Genomic DNA, 17,894 nt, shown 5'->3' with positions numbered 1-17,894 from the left:
TATAGAAAGCCAGTTTCAGCATGGTAGCAATAGCTGATAAGCCCATCTGCCACCATATACAGGAGCTTTTATCAAGATATAATGGAATGTTAGAGAACTAATTATAGTATTATTTTTCAAACGTGACACTCTCTAGAAGTTCAGGTTAATTTATTCCCTCAATGTGTATTTTTTTTAGTGCAAACTTGATGAAAGGACCTGGTTGATGTGCCGAAGATGACAGAACAAAAAATACCAGATCAAAGCCCTGCCCGCCAGTGGCTTACTCTCCAATTAGAGAAAAGTCACAAAGCAAAATTGTTTATGATCAACACAATGGAAGCGGACAGGGAACATTATGGTTCTAAGAAGAGCTACAAAGAGCTTATTATAGGAGAGGTGAGACTTTGGAGAACAGGGAAGATGGAGTTTGAAAAAAGCTGGAGGTCAGAAATATGCCTTTGTTCAGTTGATAGTAAAAACCTCCTTTGTCTAGAGAGAAAGGTTCACATTGGCAAGAAGCAAATTATTAGGTAGGCAGGAAGGAGCTTCGTGGCTAAAAACTCATGCAGGGAAAAGCAGCTTGGGTTTGAATTCACGATCTATCTCTTAGTATGTAAACTTGGCAGATAACCTCACCTCTTAAGCCTCAATAAAGCATCTGTAAGTGTTACCGTTAAAACAGAACTGATCTTATGGAGACATTTGAGAGATTATGTGAGTCCATTTATGCAAAGCGTTTAGCACTATTCCTGGCACATTAATGCCACTCCATAAATGTTCGCTACCCTTAGTAGTGATGAGGAAGAACCCAATATTAGATGGGTTTGAATGCCAAAATGAGAGGTCTAAACCCTGTGAGTGAAGTGAAAATTATTTCTGTTTTTATTTATTATTATTTTTTGTAATGGATTTGAGACCTGATACAGATGATGTTTTTAGTAAGATTGGTTTGACGGTATTTGCCATAGATGATGAGTTAGAGAAGGGAGACAGGAGGTAAAGAATGCGTGTGGGAAACAGTCAGGGTGTGAGCATTGAAGGTCTAGCTGGGAAAATTTTAAAGGGGAAAAATCATTGGGAAGTTCATGTTGATTAGACTCAGAGTTAACCATCTGGGGATGTGGGCTTCTTAATGTATCTGACAAAAGTTATGGGTTATCCTCTCACAAGTATACAAACACAGTTGCATAAAAAAAATCACCATGCAATTTCAGGGGGGCATGGGTGTCTGAAAGCCTTCCCTTGGATTCCATATGTAGGGGATGAAAGAAAAGGAAGAGGAGAAGGCACAATCATGAAGAAATGCAATAACAAAAACAGCATAATGATAAAGTAAATATAATAGATCATAATGCATATTTTATATATTTTTAATATATGTTATATTATGACTTTGCACTTATTAATTTGTAGGCTATTTTGCAATTTTAGTTTCCTCCATAGAGCATTGCCGTACTTTTGGGTCTCGATTAGTAATAATCTTATTTCCTGTTTTCCTTAATTCTTTTCTCCTGAAAAATTGTATTTCATTTAAGTGATCCATTAATGCTAATTTATGCTTCAGGAGTGGAGTACAGGATATCCTACTGCCAGATTTCTTTTTATTTATTTATTTATTTATTTATTTGACAGAGGGAGAGATCACAAGTATGCAGAGGGGCAGGCAGAGAGAGAGGGGGAAGCTCGCCGCTGAGCAGAGAGCCCGATCCAGGGCTCGATCCCAGGACCCTGGGATCATGACCGGAGCCGAAGGCAGAGGCATGATCCACTGAGCCACCCAGGTGCCCCCTTATTGCCAGATTTCTTTGGCTTATCTGTGTCTTGTATCTTTTCTATTTAAATTTCAGAACCAGGTAGCGGACAGGGCCCAAAATTATTTTTGTACTTTACAAGTTAAGAAGAAATCTGTATTGGAATCTTCCTTTCTCCATTTCTAACACCAATTAAACCTGAAGACTGAGAAGAGTATGAAGGGTGTGCTGTATCAGTCTTACCCTCACTTACTCCTGTCAATTTAGTCTATGCCCCTGTTATGATTAAGCTGGCTAAATCACAGCCACTGCACCCCTCATTTCACTTTCCCACATTCTTCTGTAAAAGGAGACAAGAAAGTAGAAGCAGAGGGTACATGTTTTCTTTGGGTTAGCTGTCTGATTCCCAGCAGTCACTCTAAATGCCAATCTAGGTCTTTTGTGATTTCTTTTTTGTTAAGAGCCAGCTCATCCATACATAATTCTGTGACATACCAAGAACAAACTGTGTCTTAATTACAAGTATTCCTGTATCACGCAGAATGCAAACACAAGTTTTTGGTAATAATGTATCCATTTCATTTCTGTTGCATCGATTCTTTAGGAAATCTCAAATAACATTTTATGAATATTTACCGAGCTTTTGCCATCAATCCTGAGAATCAACAATCTTAACGCTGCCAGTTAGGCTTTATCTAACACAAGACTGGATCTGCTGTTTTGAAAACTAGTTGGTCAAATTCTATCAAATAGAGTAAACTGAGGTAGGTAATACATCAAAAGACCAACTGACTCATTTGTTAGGTCAAAATTTTTATATTTTCATGGCTGTTAATTACATGAACTGTTCTTTAAAGGAGAACAAATGTAATTCTCTCCCAAATATATGGACATTGGCCTTGAAAAAAGGGAGTACAGAATCTGAGATCTTCACTTAATCTACTCCAGTCACTAAAAAAAGGGTGGATAAGCGTAACTTTTGAAGAGATAATTTTATTTTATTATTATTATTTTTTAAAAGATTTTATTTATTTATTTAAGAGAGAGAGCATGAGCACGGGGGAGGGCAGAGGGAGAGGCAGAAGCAGACTCCTTGTGGGGCTCTATCCCAGGACCCTGAGACCATGACCTGAGCCGAACGCAGACGCTTCGCTGACTGAGCCACCCAGGTGCCTCCAGAGGAATTAACTTTAGATAATGCTAAAATGTGTTATAATAGAATTAGTCTCCAATATTTTTGGAATAATGGTTGATATTTTATATATGTATGTAGGTCTAAAGATGGCAACAAACTAAGAACAATTTAGCAAGTTTAAGTCAGAAAATTTAAAATAACAATTGAGTCGAAGTTAGATCAAGACTAAATTAAAAAAAAAAAAACTAAAAAGAAACTTTCCTAGTCTCAGGGAGCTAGTCTCAGCATGGTCTGCTTGCCAAAGTGGAAGGCTCACTGAACTAGAAGTCTGAGGGATTATGTTCTGTGTTGATTATATTCTCTGTCACTTAACACTTCTGAGGCCATTTCCTGTTGTGTAAAGTGGGAATTAAAATACCTTCCATAGCTCTTTTGCAAGGTAATTGTGAGGATCAAATGAAATAAAAAGTGAGAAGGCTTGAACAAAGAATAATTAATCTTAGGTGACACAAAGTTATGTAAAGAGGGAATTTTGCTATTCCAAATATTAACTTGTTTTTCTGCACTCGTCTTTTTTTTCCCTTTGATTTTTATTTATGGCCTCTGACCTTCCTCTCTCTGACAGAACTTTGGAACTATTTTTCATAGTTGTATAAAATTAGTAAGAGAATCTGTATCAATTAGCAAGATGCCTTCATCATTATATGAGAAATTCCAAAGAAAATCATTTAGGCTTGCAGACCCCATACTTTTATAGGCAGTGTTGGTGTGGAAGCATGTAAGTAGAACTCCATGTGTGTACTTAGCATTTGCTTCTACCTGAGCACATAGGTCTGCATTGAAGGAAGTCCAAATGTCCACTGTTGCTTCCGTTTCTCAACACAAAGAGAACTGTATCTGTCCACTTCAGCAAAGGCAAAGGAGGAAAGAAATCCTTTTTAATAAGCTACTTTAACTGCAGGCAACCTCCTGCACTACACTAAAATCTTAACAACATCAGTAGGGCAGACACAGGAGAGCCTCTTACATCCTTTGCTGTCCAAGCCTCGGCAGAGAACTTGGTTTGAGCCTCCAGGAGGTGCAGAGCTGTGCAGCTGGCGGGAGCATGTGACTCCGGTTCTCCCAGCACTAGAAACAAAGTGTGTGTGTGTGTGTGTGTGTGTGTGCGCGCGCGCGCGTGCAGGGGCACCACTTCGTATCCTTTCTAAGTGATTCTTAGGTTACTCTGATTTTGTTGTAGTCGTCACGTGAGTTAATTACAATGCTAATTAGCCCAGTTTATGGGGACTGCCAAGCATTTGTACACGAGAGTTCTTTGTTTGATCTGCTACATCATAAGCTTAGTCATCTGCTTACCAGCACGGAGGGATAGCATGTATAATTGAACGTGGAAGAACACACCTTCATCTGTTTTAACGAAGAAACCTATTGAAAACCAACAGACTAATTAAGGGTAATGATGAACAATTTTGATCAGCAATTATTTTTTAATATCGAAGTTTGCTATTGGAAAGAGTAGAGTGGGGGAAGCTCGCCTACCAGCTTCCTACCCAGAAAGGTAAAGAGAGAGAGAGAGAGAGAGATCCTGCTTCATTTCCTTTCCTTCTCCTATAAACTGTTTTAACATATAATTGAATTGATGCTTTTATTTCAAAAGAAAAAAAATAATTATAGAGCTTGTTGGGATCATTTTCTGAAGAGAGGACATTATGCGTGCATGAATTCCATCGGTGATCTGAAGGGGAGCAGGCTGCTTGGACCATTACCCATCATTGTTGAACAGCATAGTAATTAATTAGGCAAATACATCTAGATCTGGCAAATTCACATGCACAATAACTGGGCAGCAGCAACATACATACTCTTGTAATGTGAATAAAATTGCAATAGTTTTGTGTGCCTGTGTGCTGTGGCAGATGCCATTTTTTTCCTCTTGGCTTTATCCATTCCAGATTATTTTGTCCATCTTTGTGTACTTGCTTGAAAAGGGGTTGTTTATTATAAAGGAAATAAGACCACAGATGAGCTGACTTGTATGTGTCTGTTTATTTTGAAAGGAATGAATTTGATTCACCATTCCTGCACTAACTAATTCGAAAAATAGTTTGCTATTTGTACTAAATGGGTTAAATTGGTGTAAGTCTTTTATGTTCCAAGAGGCTTCTCAAATAACTACCAAAGCCTTCTGCTAACTGTGTAATATTGTGGCAAAAGTTTAATTTTTCATTTAAAAGTGATCTATGGAGGTAGGAAATAAGGCACAGGATTTGCCCTGGATAAAATGATGAAGGTTATTTGATCACCACCTTCTTAAAATAATTCTGTATAGAAGTATAGGCAATCAAAAAAAATCAAACACTTTATTTGAACATTACAAAAAACATTTGATAAGTGTTCAGAGGAAAAAAGTATTTTTGTTATTGTTTTTAATGTAAATCATCTCTGATGGCTTAATCTAAATGTAACAAGAAAGCTAGGTCTTGATTTAAAAAGAACTCAATTCTCTAGCATCTCCACTTCTCAAGAGGTTAAATGACAATTTTTTTTTTGTTGTTGTTCTGATCACATTTTAATCCAGATAACAGAGGACTTGCACTTCTAATTCAGACTTTCTGGTAAGGCTCAGCTTGTCACAATGTATAGCTTTCTTTCCTTTGATAAGGTCAGTTTGCCAAAAAGAACAAAGTGCATATGAGTAATACATTACTCAACCACTTGTATACATACATCTATTTTTCTTACCAGGTCTCACTATTCAGAAAGGTACAGACATGGCACCATGATAAAAAGGGTCATTTAAAAGACTTCGCAGAGGCTCTGTACTGTGAAGGATTGAATTTTCACTTGAATGCCTACATTTTCACATCTTTTTCTTTGCAGAAATATTCCTTTTGAATGGCAGACTGCAATTGGGTAGGGTTTTTTTTTTTTTTTTTTTTTAAGTCACTGACCAGGAATATATAAAATATTAGAAGGCATTTGTCCCAGTGGAAGAACACAGTTCACTGAAAAGTGCTAGGTGGTTATTAAGAAGGTTATACAACTTTGCCTCTTTAGATTGGAGGGCTCCCTTTGACAAGGGCCTCAAGTTCAGTCAAGGTGGAACACCAAGGTATGCCACTTCTAAATGATAGACAATTTAAATAACTTGTGACATCATTAGCCCCAAAGTCGTCTACCCAGTAAGTTTTCATAATCACACCCAATGTATATTTTGAGGAACATACAATGCTGATTCCCATTTATTTCATCTTTCTCCTTCAATGTTTGATCAGAATATGATGAAAAATAGTCTCATCACTAGTTTTTAAGGCCTTTAATTTTTCTTAGTGGTTTGAAATATCCGAACTTCACTTACAAAGAGAGGAGGAAGAGAGTTAGAATTCTATTTAATAAAAACACTAAGACATTTAATTCTGATCATTGGGTTCTCAATGGAGTTCATGTTTTTCAGTTTGGTTGAATGCAGCAAATCTTTCTTGATCTATTGTCAGTAAGGTATTTCACTTGGATCATGGGGAGATATAAAAATGAATAAAGCATCTTCTCTAGCCTTACGAATTCTACAACATAGCAAAAAAGTCAAGTGCACAACCATAATAAAAGGCAGACTATGATGAATAAGAACAGAAAGCCACAAAATTCCATCAGACCAAATCAATGAGATTTCTTCCAGCTGAGTTAGGAAGACTTCACAGAGGAGAAACCACTTCAACAGGGGCTTGAAAGACGCATTCAGCTGGAGTGACGGTATAAGAGGAACAGGGATGGTTTGACAGGATTGATACATCCCAGATAGGAAAATGGCAAAAGAAAAGGCATCAAGGTGAGCAAATGCAGAGCATTTGCGTGTGACAGGTAGTACCTGGACTGGATATAACACAAACTGCTTGAGGAGGAGTGATGTAAGTCAAGAGTGAACAACTCTGTTTATGCTCAATGACTTTGCTAAGGAGTTTGGAGTTGGCTATGATTCCATAGGCAAGAGGGAGTTTTTGAGCAGGAGAGTGTCTATCAGAACATGATTTGTATAGCTCATAAAATATTGCTTCTTTCTTCTTATGTATAATTTATCTGTTTTTACTTATACTACTAAAAATTTTTCTTGAACTTTAATTACCTTTTCTCCCCTCTCCTGTTGGAACTAAATCAGAGGAATATTGAAGTATCAGACAATCTACGGCACACACAAATATTCATGTCCATTTGGGAACCAAACAAAATTGTTAAGAAACTCCATAGTAACAATAATGATTTTATGACTCCAAGTCTAGTGGAAATTGCATATTGTTATTTTATAAAAATACTCAGAATTACTTATGAGTTATATGGAATCAGAAACAATTTTAAATTCCTTTGAAAGCAGAACAAGGACATCTTGTTCATTTTCTATAACAATACTGGATGAGAAGATGTTTCTTAGACTTTTAAAAAATGAACTTTCAAGCCTACCTCAAGTGTGGACAATTTGACTTTTAAATGTTGACTTTTGGAACAGATATAAGGAGTAAAATACATTGATCAGTCTGTATACAACATCATCATATTATTCAAATGCAGGGCTCAGTAAACTTTACCTACTGCCATGCAATTCTCTTCTAACTTTTTTTGTAGTTAACTAAAAAGCTACCTACAATTTACAAATTCAGGCTCTGATTAGTAAAGGAAAAAATAAATGATTCATTTCCACATTTTTTTACTACTCGTAGATATGGAAAATAAAATAAATTCTATTTTGAAAGAAATGAGACCACTGAAATAGGAGAGAAGAAATCGCAATGAGGACAGATATCAGGCCAAGATAGTTTTCAGGCAAAACAGGTTATTGGTATGAGATTAATAAAACTCGAAGGTGTGCTAGAGCTAGTGTAATGGCCAGCAGATCAGTTATTTGTAGTGTACATGGGTGAATAACAGATGAGACATATTCTCTTCATTTTGGTGTCATTTTTTAATCCAATCAATTGCTAAATATTTAGCCATTATGACAGTCGAAGCAAACAACTGGACACTGAAATAATTGAATTAGTGGCCCCACTTCATATTCAATATTTGGAGTGGGCAGACACAATGGAAAATTAGGAAGGCAAAACTTGTAAGGCAATCTGATGAAAAAAGAAATGTTATTCTTTCATTTATATATACAAATATTTTTATTTGTATATACAAGATTTAAAATATGGCATTGGTCTTTTGTAATTTCAAAACTAGAAACCATTTCTTAAAAAATCTGAGAAGAATGGCATTAATTTAGATATTCTATCTTGGCTGGAGTTGTTGACCTTAGTGTGTAAAATCTAATTTCTCTTTACACTGGAAATTGCTACAACTAAATATTACAATGTAGAAAGGGAAAAGAATTGTGATCCCTCTGAAGTTAATATATTAGCAGACTCTGCAACCAGCAAAAAGGCTGGATAGCTCATATTTTCTAGTGTCATAGCCTTAATTTAACATTCTTAAATTCAGACACTCATGTTCAGTTCTAAACTTATTTTGCCTCCAAAGAAATATAGTTCAACTATGAATTTCTATCTCTACTTAGATCTCCAAATAAACATTTGATGAGAATGGCAATACTTAGTCCATAGACATTGCTCTAAAGAACACCATGATTTTTTCTATTCCTTGCTACCCCTAAGCTCCTGGAATCTCTCATTCTCCTACCCCAGAAGAACTATTTCATCCACATTATGTTTTCTTATTAGATAGATTATCAGTACGTCTTATTCCTGCCATGCACAGTCTTCTCAGGAGTGGTAGATACCTTGCTCCAAATTATTTTTGTGAGATTGTCACTTTCCACCCCTTCCTGGCTTATGGTATGTTTTTCCTCTGCCCCCTGGACAATCACAGCATCACCAATAATAAAATAATTCAGAGACCTCTCTGATCTCTGGAAATATTTGATTAGATATAGATTATCCTGGAAGAAGTATGTATGTAACCTCCAAGTTTAGGAAAATGCCTTCCTGTCCTTCCAAACTAGTTCCAAAACATGGTCTGGCACATGCAAATGTTATAAATAAGTCAACAAGTATTTATTGGATAGAGATAATGAACAACATGCTATGTTTGACAATGTGTGAAATACAAATCAGAACCTTCAGCTGTCGTATGGGGTGAGAGGCGGAACATTTGTAGTCACACGACCATCGTTTGAGATCCAGTTAACACTTGGTAGCTCTAACATGGGGCAAAACATTTAACCACTCTACATCTCATTTCCTTCTTCTAGAAAATAAAGAAAATAATATTCTCTGTAACACAAGATTTTTGAAAGAGTTAAAGAAAATAATGTATGCAGGAGAGTTCTTTATTAATAGTAAGCTATTAAACAAGTATGAGAAAGTGTAGTAAGGAACCTTTGGGACGATGACCTAAATTTGGGGATGAGCTGGGTGGGGACAAGGATTTGTCCTGGGGAAGCCCCAGTCCCTATATAATAAGGAAGACAAGAAAAATACTAGTTTCCTCTAAAAGTAGCAGGAAGTTCCCACGGCTTTCTGATTTAGTGGCAAGGAATAAGAGAAGAAGCTTGAGAAAGATGTCAGCTCCTGGTAAAAGAAGTTAGAAGTCCTAGGCTTGGGAGCTAGCAAAGGAGACTCTCAGGACTGTTATCAAAAACAGAAGTAGCGGGTGCCTGGGTGGCTCAGTGGGTTAAACCTCTGCCTTCGGCTCAGGTCATGATCCCAGGGTCCTGGGATTCAGCCCTCCATCGGGCTCTCTGCTCAGCAGGGAGTCTGCTTCCCCCCTCTCTCACTGCCTGCCTCTCTGCCTACTTGTGATCTCTGTCTGTCAAATAAATAAATAAAATCTTAAAAAAAAAATAGCAATGCCATTAGTCCAGCTTCATTTTAATAGCTTTACTCTCTGGCTCCACGCAAGGATAATAACATAGGAAAGCATACTACTGTGCTAGAACTTGAAAACATAGGCTGACTAAAGACACAAAAGCACTATTGAAAGAAAAACAAACCAAAAAACCACAAGTAATTGGAAGTAAAGAGAAAGAACCTAGGGAAGAATTCCAGCAGTTACTTCGATGAGGCCTCAGAACCTCAAGTCTTATTTTATTATTGCTGCTCTGACTCCTGTTCCTTGATTTGACCCTCTAGCTGCAAAGCCTGGAAAGTACCTGATACTTAAACATTTAAGAACTCTGAGTTGTAATAGAACTTCCTTTATGGGATTTTAATATGACTGGGTTGAAAGAGCCTGTTAGTATATTGTCCCTATTTTCCAGAATTTTGATTAGATTAAATTTTGGTAGGATAATCTGTATTCTCTTCTGATATATAGATTTCCCCTCCCCACACCTTAAAAAAATTGCCAAGCCATTGTCTTTCTGTGACCTAGGAGTTGTTAAATTTCCAGGAATCTAAAGGTAATCCTCACCCAATACTTTGGCTTGGAAAAGCACAGCCTCTTTAAAATAACGGACTGTACGTGCTAGTGGGGAAAAGACCTTCAAGGATTCAGAGTCCAAAATGAGCCAGTGGGAGGAGTAAGAGAGGTTTGGAGAGTTTTGGGGAGATAGTGTAAGGAAGGAGCTGGAGTCTTGCTTATTCTGCAGATGACAGAATCAGAGTTTTGGCCCCATGCAATGTCACAAAGAGGTAGCAAGACCTCTGATAGAAGCAGTTATGGCAATACCTGGAAAGAATGGGGACCAGGCTCTGAGTCTCTAATTTAGAGCACTTAAGCCATCAGTCTTCAAAGGACATTGCTCAAGCATTAAGCCTTTCAAGAGCCAATGTGAACTGAAGACCAGATGGTGCTTCATGAGAGAGTCTGCAGTGGGTAGAACACTAGAATCCTTACATGACTTAAGGTGTAGGGACTTCCCAAATTATCACTAATATTGCCTTTCCCTCCATCTAATCAGGAAAGGACTTGAAGCATTTTTTTTTTAAGAGAGCGAGAGAGAGAGAGATCACAAGTAGGCAGAGAGGCAGGCAGAGAGAGAGAGGAGGAAGCAAGCTCCCCGCTGAGCAGAGAGCCCGATGTGGGGCTCGATCCCAGGACCCTGAGACCATGACCCGAGCCGAAGGCAGAGGCTTAAACCCACTGAGCCACCCAGGTGCCCCAGGACTTGAAACATTTTTATTTGCTTTAGAAAAAATAAGAAGTGACAATTCTTAAATTCCATGAGTTATGGAAAAGGATTCATGCCTTCTGTGTCATGAAGGGTTTCAATATTTTTAAGCATGTACATGGTAACAATAACTGTGTTGTAGGCACAGATATTTTTTAAGATTTTATTTATTTATTTGACAGAGAGAGAAATCACAAGCAGGCAGAGAGGCAGGCAGAGAGGGGGGGGGGAAGCAGGCTCCCCGCTGAGCAGAGAGCCCGATGCGGGACTCGATCCCAGGACCCTGGGATCATGACCTGAGCCGAAGGCAGCGGCCTAACCCACCGATCCACCCAGGCGCCCTGGCACGGATTTATATTTTTAAATGTCTCAGAAGGATAGGTATGAGAATAACGACATTATAGGTGAGGAGAATGAGACTGAGAGATATTTATCTTGCTCCAGTTCTCATAAATGATAAAATTATGATATAAACTCAGATCTTAAGTTGCAAAGTCAAGTTCCTGCCCTTAACTATGCTGCTCTCCTCAAGTATTGTTTTCAGAGAATGATATAGCTGATGTTAGGAGTGGGTCAAAGGAGAAGTCATTCATTCATTCATTCATTCATTCATTCATCTAATACTTATCAAGGGTCTCCTAGGAGCCAAGTACTATTCTGGGGGCTAAGGAAACAGCAGACAACAAAACTGGCCCCTCATGGATCTCACATTTTGGTGGTGGGAGTTGAGGGGAGACATTAAACAAGACAAATACATAATATGTCAGATGGTAATAAGTGATAAGAAGAAAAATAAAGCAGTGGAAGTGGGATCGAGGGTGATAGGGTGCTGTTTTACAAGTGATGATCAGAGAAGACATCTTTGATCAAATGACATTTAAGCAAAAATGTGAAGTCACTGATGGAGTGAACCATGAAGATCAAGAGGGAGAAGTTTTCTGGGCAAAGAAAGTAACAAGTACAGTGGTCCTGACAACACAGGGGTGTTTGGTGTTGAGGAGCAGGAAGGATCCAGAATCACTACAGGGGAAGCAGAGAAACATAGAGAGGGGGGTGATAAGGTGGAGTTGGGTGGCAGGCCATATCAGATGGGGACTCACAGACTCTACAGATCAACATAGATAAGCACAAGGATAGAGATACAGATAAACTCAGAAACCATCTCCTCTGACTTGACTTGGTAAAAGTAGTTTCTAATGCTCTTACCCAATTTTGGGTTCTTATGAACTTGGTACAAAGGTCTTGATGCATTCTATGCTTACTATGTAGGCATCGTCTGTGAGTCACAGACGATGTGAGTCACATGTTCCGTTCAAGAGTCAGGTAGGATCACTTGCAATGATTACATTTTGGTCACTTTATGAGATCAGATTAATAACCTCTCCCATCCAGTGTTCATTCTTTGGAAGGGGCACATCTTGTAGGAGCACACTTTTCCCTCATGATAACTAAGCACAAATATTCCAGGATAAATATCAGACATAGTGAAATGTGACTTTAAATAAAATAAAACCAGGAACATGTAGCTTTGCCTTTCTATTTGAAATGTGGTAATCTTGTGAGTTCCAAAAATAAATCTTACTTTGTTACTTGTTTTCTGCCAAACAATTACCCTCCATTTTGTCTCTGCCTCAATCTACTATATTTTATGAGGACAGAGTAAATTTTCCAATAGGGTGAAAAAGGTTTAAATAAAATTCCATTCTGATAGTTTGGTCACATAATATTAATTAGGAAGATGACAAATAGAAAAATTAATTTCAGTTCTAGACGACCTGCTGTGTATGTCAGCTTCTAGTTCATCCAACTTGCATCTCTCACTTCTCCAACAGATCAGTTACTCCATGTGGGAATGCCCTCTGAGTAGAAATTAAATGATCTGTTCTCCCACCAGTGCCTAAGGAATTGCAGGGGTAACTTTCATTAACCTTGATGGACCTCACATGTAAAAAGCCCTTGAATGTCAGTGGGAGGCTCCAAAGAGTTTCTTCTATTTTCTTTGATATTATTCATTTAATCAAAGAATGACGATAAAGTGATTATCATTAAAGATTTATGCAAAAGTATCTTAAAACTCTGAATGGGACCAATAAATGATTTGCAAAAATTGGCAAGGATGATTGCTACAGACACCTTCAAAAATACTTCCTGGTAAACAAGACACTGAAACTGCTTCTCATAGTTGAGAAGAGTTAAAGTAAATTTCCAAAGAGAAATGAGTCATCTGTGCCAACATTTATCATTTGCCCCTGATCTGAGTATAGCGCTAAAACTGAGTTTACCGGTCCATCATCACTGTGTGTCTGAAACCAACCACAGTGCCCTGCATTTTGCATCATTATTGGACTCATTCTGCCTGGAAAGTGCTGCACTGGGCCTCTTAGAAGTCTCAATACTATGCCCATTTCAGTACAGATAAGGCAAATATTAAATACATTAAGAGGAAGGGCAGAGCCTTTTGCTCTCCCACTTACTCACCCCTCACCCACCCACTCACTCATCAAGCACAAGAGCTCATTGACCCTATTGATAGGAAGGGCCGCCGAGGATTGCAGAATTTTGCAAATTAGTTTGTGTCCCCTGTGAGCTATACAGTAATTTATACTTAATAGGAATTATAAAGAGGTCTTCCACCAAAATGTGTCAGAGAGGCAATGGGTTAATAAGAAATGTGAACTTAAATCCCATAGAGAGGAGGCTGAAAGGCCCACTCCAAAAATAATGGATCCATGAGGGAATGCAGGGCGTGCATGAGGGAATTCTGGAAAGGAGTGAGCAAAGAAAAAGAAACCTCTGAAATGGTCAAAGGCAGGGTTGAACCATTGCCAAGCAGGTGACTTTTGTAAAAAGCAGACAATTTGATTAAAAAGAAAAAAAAACCACAAATCAGTCAATTTAACTGCTGATGGGTTTGGCCTCTCTGGTGGCGGGGAGAATAATGAAACAAATTGTTAGATGTCAGAGTAGACAAAAATATTCAGGTAACTGATGCCAGTTCTTCATTTTCCAACAGACTGTTGGAGTTTATAAATGCAGCATCAGTATGTGAGTGTGTGTGGCTGTCGTGTGCACACATTTGCTTGTGTGAGTACGGTGGGAGAGGAGAGGGGGAGGCAAAAAGGTGTCCTTACCATGACGCAATCCTGTGATAATGACCTATGGGACTTCGGTTTTCCTGAGGATCATAGTCCTAACCTTGCATTAGTGATCTTTGCTTAGAAAACAACAGTTAGATGTCCAAAAATGTTAGATTGTTTTGGATCATAATGTTTTAGTTCTATATATGGCATGTCTGTGTGCGTTATGTCATGGATAGTTGGCAAGATTATCCTTTCCACGTCACCCACATGCACACACACGTACACACACACCACAGCACACCCCCCCACACGCAGAGCTGCATATATACTTGGAAAATTATTGAACCTATGCCATCATATTGTATTTTGGCAGTGAAAAATACTTTGAGAACAAGGGTTCTCAAAGAACATAGGGAAAATTCCCCTAAAATTATTTTTTTTCCTTTTTGTTCTTTCTTTCCTTCTCTCTCAACGCCCTCTCATTTCTTTATAATCCTTAAACCTGACTGATTAATACAGTGAGAAACAAAGATGGTAGCATGAAGACCTGGCTGCTGAATCCTTTGTTGGGCCTTTATAAAACCAGGGGGAGATGTTAGCAATTGCTTCAAATTACAGCCATTTTTAAATAAACTGATATCAATAATTATTTTTTTATACCAACAAAGAATATAACCATTGATAATTAATAAAGGTTTGTTAAACCAGTGCTGATTTATTCAAAATAAGATATAATTCAAAGTCACTGGTTGTCCTAAGCTGATTAAATGTTAGACATTCTTTACAAAATGCTGAATAATTTAGAAGAATTTAACCTCAAGTCACTTAATTAATGTTGTTGAATTCTGCCTTGTTGCTTGTTGAATTAATAAGCGTTTGCCATAATCAGTCCTAGCCTCACCTTTGGGTTTGAAAGGACGCTAGATATGCACTGTGGTGGCCTTGAATGCGTGACAAGCTGTTGTAGATTCTCTTTTTCTGTCACCCATCTTTCCCTACTACTCAATTCCATTTTTTTCACAGAGAAGAAAACTAACACAGCTTGCTGGCGAAGCTGCATGGCAGGGTGGTTAAAAACATGGACGTTGGAGCCAAACTGTCAGGGATGGCGGTCACGGGGCAACCACTTCCTAACTGGAAGACCAGAGGCATGTGACTTAATTGGTCAGTGCGTCAGTTTATTCGTCTGTAAACTGGGGATGATGATAAAGCCCATGATTCATTGGGTAGCTATGAAGATGAGATGGGCTGTCATTTACAAGGTGATCAGAGGGGTGCCGGGGACATAGGAAAAAACTCCATGTTAGTATTCATACTAAATGTTCTCAGCAAACATGACTTGGTTGGGGAACTACGATTATTTTAAATGACCATGCCCATCTTTTCCTAAAGGAACAGCAGCCATCAGAGAGGGGAAGTCCAGGCTCTGCTGTTCTGGCACTCTCCATCTCCATTCCCATCTCACTTCAGTTAAAATTCCTTGAGACTCAGTTATGAACAGGAAGGGGAAACCTCAAGTCTTTTTTCTGTTATTGTTCTTAGAATATCACTTCAATTAACACTGAAATTGCAGTTTCAGATGATTTTTGTAGACAGATTTCTTATACAGTCTCAATAAAAAAAAAAATCCACACATGCCCAAATTTCCATATCCTCTAATATTAAATATGTCCTATGTATGTCTGCTCTGTTTTAACAAAGAATTGAGCAGTTATCTATTCCTTTGAAGTGAAGCAGCAAATTTGAAGCACAATATACTCTTTTCTTCATGAAAGAATAATTGTCTTCCTCTGAAAGTTTTTTCCTATGGAATTAACTTTACTTCCCCATATTCTGGACAGTAGCTGAGGGGGAGATCAGCTTTTTTTTATGATGACCCCTTTTCCACAGAAAATCCAAATTCAATCGTATTTTTTAGTCTTTTTAAATTCAATATAGAAAAATTACCTTTTAATTTCTTGTTATGGATAGGAGTAAATGTAAGATGTGAATTATTTAATATCTTACAAGTCAAATATGATATAAATAGGGCTGCAGGGAAAAATGGATCCATGGAAACATATCAACACAATTGTATTAATTGCTAAAAACATATTCTCAATGAAAAACAATTTATAGGATATTATAACTAATTTTTCACACTTCAAGGAACTATAGTAAGAACATTGCCCCAAATAGTCCATCATTTCAAAGAGAAAATTAAAAACAAAATCATGCTGGAATTCATGATGGAATGAAAGCTCATTAAACAGAAGTATTTTCCTAGAAGTTTTTAGAAGAAAAATATGTATTTATAAAGATAATATTTCAGTTAAGTTGTAAATTTTAATATTTCAAAACTTCCTATTTATTAAAAGTGGTTGTTTTGCTTTATTATTATTTTTTTATGAAAACAGTTTAATTGTCTGGCTCTCACTGACTACTAATGATATAGTGTAAATCTTGGGGGAAAAATCAAGAAGGAGAAGCAACAACATAGAATACTTACCATCTGGCTTACTTTCACAGCTTCTCTGAGTATCAGTGGACAGGAGCCCTTGCTCTTTGGTAGAGGAAAAAGAAGCAATCTCCTTCCTAAGTGGGACCAAAGAATGCTTCCTGTGTCTTTCAACATAGGAGAAAGGAGATTTGGGTTATACTAAGAATGTGTCTCTACCTTTTATTGAGTCATTTTTTTGTGCCAGGATACTGCCAAGTGTTTGATACTCAACGTCTCAGTGAATCCCTCTAACCATTATTCCCATTTTTAAAGAAAAGATGCTGAACCTCTGTGCAGTTAAATAATTTGCTCAAGATCATACATGGTAGAACTGGGATAGAAACCAGGTCTGCACAACTCCAAAGACATCGGAATCACTAAGTTGTTTCTCTTTAACATAGGTCATATAAAGGGCACACATTTATGGAAGGGCAAGAAGTTCAAATTGAACCTTCAAATTCTGTTTCTCCTCTCCATCCCTAAACTAAGCATTTTATTGACATATATTGAAAATGATTAAAATACAAAAATGGCATTGTGCTTTTTATAATACCAGTGATTTCTGGGCTATAAAAGACAATAAATGATAATAATCACAAGTCTATCACCACCTTCAAGAATAATTTCTATTGCCATTTACTTAGCATTTACTTGAGGTATTTTGCTAAGCACTTAACATGTATTATTTCATTAAAAAAAGAGAACTAGCCACAAATTTTACAATCTAAATCTCAAACTAAATTGAAGCATGCATATATATTTTTTCAGAAGTGGAAAATATAAACACCATTTTCCATTTCCCTGATTCTACTTTCACTTCAAGTAGACAGATTTTTTATTGTCACAAGTCAGGTTTCTACAAGTCTGAATGCTTAAATCCATACGGTGGCCCCAAAGAACATGCAAAAGGAAATGGAATCCTCAAGGACATAGCAAGGTAAGAAAGACTTATTAGATGCAAGACCCAACTTAGAGCTAACTAAAATCAATTTTACTTTTTTTATTTATTTGTTCGTTTGTTTGTTTTTACCTCTTCATGCCAGGCAGTAGGAGCTAGATACAGTAGGACTTGCGTGCATCTCTCAACATTCACGTAGGTTAGCAGGCCAACATACTGTCACTCTGGGCTAACAGGAGGAGTAACTCTGCCGTTCCCACCAGTGCCACATTAAGGGAAATGAATCTCATTCTGTTCTTTTTTGGGGGAGTAATTTATCAGATGATTTATTTACAGTGCAATCTGCGTGACAAGTAAACAAATATGTTATTTTTGCCCACTGTGGTTGGATCTTAAACATAAGAAAGAGACAGAGTAAGTGTCGTTCTAGGATATGTGAGTAGCTCTGACAACAGCTTTGAAAAATAAAGG

The sequence above is a fragment of the Mustela lutreola genome, chromosome 5, assembly GCF_030435805.1.
Source record: "Mustela lutreola isolate mMusLut2 chromosome 5, mMusLut2.pri, whole genome shotgun sequence".
NCBI lineage: Eukaryota > Metazoa > Chordata > Mammalia > Carnivora > Mustelidae > Mustela > Mustela lutreola.
The sequence above is the reverse complement of the archived record's forward strand: the minus strand, read 5'-3'. Positions refer to the sequence as shown.